General features: G+C 40.9%; 1 long non-coding RNA gene across 1 annotated transcript; it reads right to left on the bottom strand.

The window, feature by feature from the left end:
* Positions 1-1263: 1263 nt before the first annotated feature.
* Positions 1264-5868, bottom strand: LOC141088354 (uncharacterized). The gene is made up of 3 exons (XR_012231916.1): positions 5159-5868; positions 4906-4971; positions 1264-2700 (listed from the first exon to the last, which is right to left on the bottom strand). It is a non-coding gene; the product is annotated as an uncharacterized lncRNA (long non-coding RNA).
* Positions 5869-6755: the final 887 nt, after the last annotated feature.

Below are 6755 nucleotides of genomic sequence, written 5' to 3'. Positions count from 1 at the left end.
GGGAGAAGGACTCTGGAACTTGCGTCTACTATGTCAGCAAAGCAAAATAGTTTCCTGTCAAACCATGTTTTAGTCGCTATACCCTGCATACCGTCTGGCATTCTGGGATTAGGAGAACGTTCGGATTTAAGTGGAAACTTTTTGACACAACAGTCCCATATCCTCTTAGTGAAGGCTATAGGGCCCAGGGTATGTGGATCAAGCTTGTTAGATGAGGTGCCCCAGAGGTAGGAGTTGGGGTGTATTGGGGCAAGCCATAACTTCTCTATTTCCATCCATCTAGAGAAGGCACAGCGATTAGACCATGCAGGGATGTGACGTAAGTGTACTGCCCAGTAGTACCTAGTAATATCTGGGACCCCCAAGCCTCCTCTCAGTTTACTGTCAAATAAAGTGGTTTTCTTGATTCTATGTCTCTTGTGGGCCCAAACAAATTGAAGTATACTAGACTGAATGTTGCGCAACTCTTTGTATGGCACACACACCGGAAGGGTCTCAAATAGGTAAAGTAGCTTTGGCAGAACAGACATTTTGACTGCAGAGATTCTGCCAAACAGAGACAACGGGAGCCTGTTCCAATTGAGCAGGAGCTTTTTTATCTCAGTAAATAAACTAGGATAGTTCTGCTGGTATAATAGCTTATACTTAGATGTTAATTGTATCCCCAGGTATGTCAAGGATATATTTTTCCATTTATAGTTGTAGTTTTCCTGTAATGAGGAAACCCGCACCTGTGGAATATTAAGAGGCAGAGCTTCCGTTTTGTTCTGGTTGACCTTATACCCCGACAGCCTTCCAAATTGTAGCAATAAGGAATGCAAATTCGGGAGGGTGATATGTGGTTGGGACAAAATCAATAGGACATCATCCGCATATAGAGATAGCTTAAACTCCTTATCTCGTACCATTACTCCACGTATATTAGGGTCATTGCGAATAGCAGCAGCCAACCTCCCCACATTTCAATAAGATGCAGTGGTCAATCCTCAAAAAGTGGGTGGACAAACAAAAACACAGAAATTGTGATAATCTCCCAAATCTGATTAGACAAGTAAGGGTCATCAGTCAAATTTTGGCCCAGAATCTGATATAAAGTAAAATACTCATAAACACACTTAGACAGGAGGACATATTCCTGGCATAATAAATTACACCTAGATGCCTCCACTGAAGTGTTGGACCTAAATATAGATCAGTCGCTAACAGCAACTATGAAAATAGGGGGGAGTGGAGAACCACTCAGAAACGACCACAGATCCGATATAAAAATATATAATATATCTTTATTGGGACATACAAACAGATCCTAGACAAAACAATGCTAAAGTGCACAGAATTAATCCACGCATCATGGAAAACACGGCAGACCTCCCTAGATCATACAGATGATGTAGTCCAACAAGGACATAAAATTCTCCTCACCAAAATATACCATGGGGACACTATACTCCCTATCACTAGTCCTAATAACATAGTATATACACATATTTATATAAAGTCAATAAATAAATATAAACAAATATATATGTTTATATACATAGACACTGAAATAGGACAACGATATAACATGAACATATTGTCAAGAAGGCCACTATAATGGTGGCTAAAGGATGTCACTATCAACATATAACACCAAATGGTGGTGTAGCATCCTCATTATAACCATTACATATATTATATATTACAGACAGGCCTTATTAGGGAGATAAAGAAAATATTTGAGAGAAAATCTCTCTAGCCCTAACCCTCCATAACCTGATGGGGTGACAATTACTACCATACTCAAAATGACAGGCAGCAAAAAAATCGGTAATTATTACCAAAATGAACGATGGTGGGTGAGGAGTCTCATGGGAGACCGCACGTGTACCCCGACGCGCGTTTCGGAAGCTCGTCCTTCGTCAGGGGGTGTCACAAACAGCAGAGCCAGAACGCTAAAAAAGGCCGTGACCGGAAATGAGGAGGTGTCGACCGGAAGTGACGCATCCGCCGTTATGGCAACCAGGGACGCGGAGCGGCGCCGACGTCACCAGCACGCAACCGGCGTCAGAGACGCCATGGCAACATACCGGAAGAGACGCCAGAAGCCGCGTCGCGGCCCCGGGCCACAACGCGCATGCGTACAGGTCAACCATCCTCCCCATTTGGCCACACATAGGTACAATGCAAACAAGGAAAATTGAAATATTCGCATACCATAGGCACAATTAATAGCATAAAACATGGAGAACACCATTACATATTAGTAATTGATAAAGAGCATGTTACCCAATAACATCGTGGAAAACCATAATATATAAATTTGGACACAGACATCTCACACATTACAACATAAGTATAACCTTCCACCTTGTAAAAGATAGAATAAAGCTGGCAATCCCACAACCCATACACAGACTACCATATGATATATATATCCAAACCCATTGGTGCATAACACATATAGATGGCACATAAAGCAAATTGTTCCATGGATTATAGATGACACACAGTAGATAATGCAGGATAAATAGCCGTGTCCCACAGATAAACAACTTGAAATCCAATTGTTCACCCGATATGGCTCCACGATGTACAGTCCTGATACGATGGTATACAGTATCCCATGACTGTATTGGACCAATGCCCCAGACTTCAAGTGCAACTAAAGATGTTCTCCAATAATTGACCCAATGCTGTAATAAATACTAAATACGTGGCCTAAAGTGAAAATGTATAAGAAAAAATAATGAATAAAACATCAATAAAAACAAAATTAAAACTAAAAACAACCACGTACACGCGAAAGTAATTCGATGCACTTAACAGTACAGACAGGAGGTGATCATAGAAACGATGTGAAATTTAAAGATTCATTAAGCCCATTAGGCTGGACCGTATTTAGGGTCCATATCCATCTAGCCTCAATCTGAGCCAAACGTTGTGATACTCTACATCCCCTAATACCAGGATCCAATAGATCAATCCCTCTAACTCTGAGGGTCCTACCATCACACTGGTGATATAATTTAAAGTGCTTAGGTATAGTCTTGAGCACTGATATATCATTTTCACTTGCCGCAGCCTGTATACCTAAAACGTGCTCCCTGACCCTAACCTTTAACTGACGTGTAGTCAATCCTACATAGATCAGGGAGCACGGACAGGTGGCATAATATATCACACATTTTGATTGGCAGGTGATCCTCTTTTTAATTTTATACACTTTGGAGCCAGATGAGTCCGTAAAGCTCTCACTTCGATCAATGTTAACACAAGCCACACATTGACCACAAGAGAAACACCCATGACGTTGGGCACCACCACGTAAAAATGTCAATGGTGGATTAGTCTCATAATGACTTTTGATTAAGTGCCCTCGTAAGTTCTTTGCCCTTCGGTACGCTATTCTAGGTTTATTTGATAATATCTTGGCTATTATGGGATCGGTTAACAGAATAGGCCATGACTTCTCCAATATCTTACTTACTCTATCAGATTGAGAATGAAAGGTTGTTACAAATCTTAATTGGTCTGATTTGGATGCAATGTCCTCATTCTTGTACAATAAGGCATTACGCGTACTATGTTTTGCACGATTATACGCTTTTTTAATAGATCTATGACTATAACCCCTTTCTCTAAAACGCTGTATTAAATCATCAGCCTGTTGTTCATAGTCAGAATCAGTCGAACAAATACGCCTTAGACAAAGGAATTGTCCTATCGGCACTGCACTAATCATATGATTAGGATGAGAGGAGGAGGCATGCAACAAAGAGTTTGTGGAAGTGGGCTTTCTAAAGATGTTGGTCTGGATCATATCTCGGCCATCCCTCTTCAAAATAACATCCAAAAATTCAATCTTGTTCACATCATGAACAGAGGTAAGCCTAATGTTCAATGTATTGTCATTTAACTGCTGAAAAAAATTCTCCAATAAACATTCAGAACCCTGCCAGATCAAAAACACGTCATCTATGTACCGCGTCCACAAAAGGACGCGGTCCACAGATGCGTGCAGATCCGACTGGAAGAGGTCCCTTTCCCACAGACCCAGGAACAGATTAGCATAAGAAGGCGCATAGGCCGCTCCCATGGCTGTCCCCTGGGTCTGTAGGAAAAAGGACCCCTTAAAAGTAAAAAAGTTATGCGTTAACGCAAATTCCAAAATCTCTAAAGTAAATCGTTTAAGACCCATCGGCAAACTAGAAGTACCTAGAAAAAATTCCACTGCTCTCAAACCATCGGCATGCCGAATACTAGTATACAGTGACTCTACGTCAGCCGTCACCAGTATCGCATCTCTATCAAGAGAGAGCCCATCAACCTTCCTCAATAACTGGTTAGTATCTTTAAGAAAGGATGGCAAAACCTCCACAAATGGTTGTAATATTGAGTCAATCCATCGGCCTACGTGTTCAAGATAGTTGCCCCGACCTGAAACTATCGGCCTTCCTGGTGGACATTGTATATCCTTATGGATTTTGGGGAGCAAATAGAAAGTCGCTACTGTAGGCTCGTTGACCACTAGGGCCGATCCCAACTCCTTCGTGATAATTTCTGCCTCAATAGCTCTAGATATGATCCCTCTGAGTTGGGTATCAAAGGCGGACAAGGGGTTAAATGTAAGTTTTTTATAACAGGTGTTATTCAGTAACTGGCGAAACGCCTCCTTCTCATACATTGAATTCGGCCATATCACTATATTGCCCCCCTTGTCCGCCGGTTTGATTACCACATCAGAGAGACCACGTAGTTGTTTAAGTCTGACACGCTCTTCTCTATTCAGATTATCATTGCGGATAAATCGTGGCATTGCCGATAGTTCATTAGATACAACTTTGACAAATAGGTCTATTGGACCGCAATTGGACAATGGAGGAAACCGTCTAGACCGCGGCCTAATCGAAGGAGGTATCTTACCTCCTTCAATTGTGGTATGCTCCTCAGACAGATCCTCCAAAATTCTTAACGCGGTCTGTTCATCTTCTGTGGGAAAGAGTTTATGTGTATCATTATTAAAGAAAAAACGTTTAAATAACAAGGAACGTGCAAAGACATGTAAATCCTTCACTATAGAAAAAACGTCCGGACCAGAGGATGGAGAAAACGATAAACCCTTATACAATAACGAACAATCAAGATCCGAAAGTGTATGTTGGCTTAAATTAATTACCTTATTCGTATCATAATCCTTCTCACGGAATCGAGTCCTGTAGCGTTTATAGGGATGATAATCATGATTCCTAGCCCGTTTATTAATACTTCCTGATCGAGTTGTCATTGAGGAAGCTGATGTATCCGATTGACTGCTCAATGAAGATACAGATTGATTCGAAACAGCCCGTGCTATCTGGCGCCCACTCGTGGGCACTTTTCTCCAATGGTATACGCCATTGGACTGATAGTCCTTTGTATCTCGATTAATTTTGGAAGTCTGTGAATCACTGATTTTTTTGACTGCATTATCTATCGTCTTCTCCAATTCGTTCTCAAATACCTTGATACGATCTTCTGACCCATTTCCACGTAACTCGGACAAGATGGAATCAATTTTATTGTCCAACTCATTAATCAACTTTGTATTCAGCCCAATTAGTAACTGCATCAGACTCCCAGAGCAAATATTACATGCCTCCTCCCACTCATTTATAAAAGACTGATCCTCAACCACAAATGTGGGTGTGACTCTTATCCTAAGGCCTCTAGGAATCATTTTACGTGCAATATATTTCTGTAAAAATGCACGGCTCCACCAGATCCTGGTACGTCGCAACAGTAGAGTCTGTACTGAATCACAGAGACTTTCGAATCCAAGATCACCAACCGGCTGACTGCAAGCACCATCACTGCCAAAGACCTGGTCTACCTGTCCCAGCCAGGTTATTTCTCTGGCCTTGTAGTCCATCTTTATATGAGTTACACCTGTGCAAAACACAGAAAAATATACATAAAGTAAAATACTCATAAACACACTTAGACAGGAGGACATATTCCTGGCATAATAAATTACACCTAGATGCCTCCACTGAAGTGTTGGACCTAAATATAGATCAGTCGCTAACAGCAACTATGAAAATAGGGGGGAGTGGAGAACCACTCAGAAACGACCACAGATCCGATATAAAAATATATAATATATCTTTATTGGGACATACAAACAGATCCTAGACAAAACAATGCTAAAGTGCACAGAATTAATCCACGCATCATGGAAAACACGGCAGACCTCCCTAGATCATACAGATGATGTAGTCCAACAAGGACATAAAATTCTCCTCACCAAAATATACCATGGGGACACTATACTCCCTATCACTAGTCCTAATAACATAGTATATACACATATTTATATAAAGTCAATAAATAAATATAAACAAATATATATGTTTATATACATAGACACTGAAATAGGACAACGATATAACATGAACATATTGTCAAGAAGGCCACTATAATGGTGGCTAAAGGATGTCACTATCAACATATAACACCAAATGGTGGTGTAGCATCCTCATTATAACCATTACATATATTATATATTACAGACAGGCCTTATTAGGGAGATAAAGAAAATATTTGAGAGAAAATCTCTCTAGCCCTAACCCTCCATAACCTGATGGGGTGACAATTGCTACCATACTCAAAATGACAGGCAGCAAAAAAATCGGTAATTATTACCAAAATGAACGATGGTGGGTGAGGAGTCTCATGGGAGACCGCACGTGTACCCCGACGCGCGTTTCGGAAGCTCGTCCTTCGTCAGGGGGTGT

This window comes from Dendrobates tinctorius, unplaced genomic scaffold (genome assembly GCF_039654945.1).
Source record: "Dendrobates tinctorius isolate UK_male_01 unplaced genomic scaffold, ASM3965494v1 ptg000038l, whole genome shotgun sequence".
NCBI lineage: Eukaryota > Metazoa > Chordata > Amphibia > Anura > Dendrobatidae > Dendrobates > Dendrobates tinctorius.
This window is presented reverse-complemented; position numbering and strand designations above follow the sequence as displayed.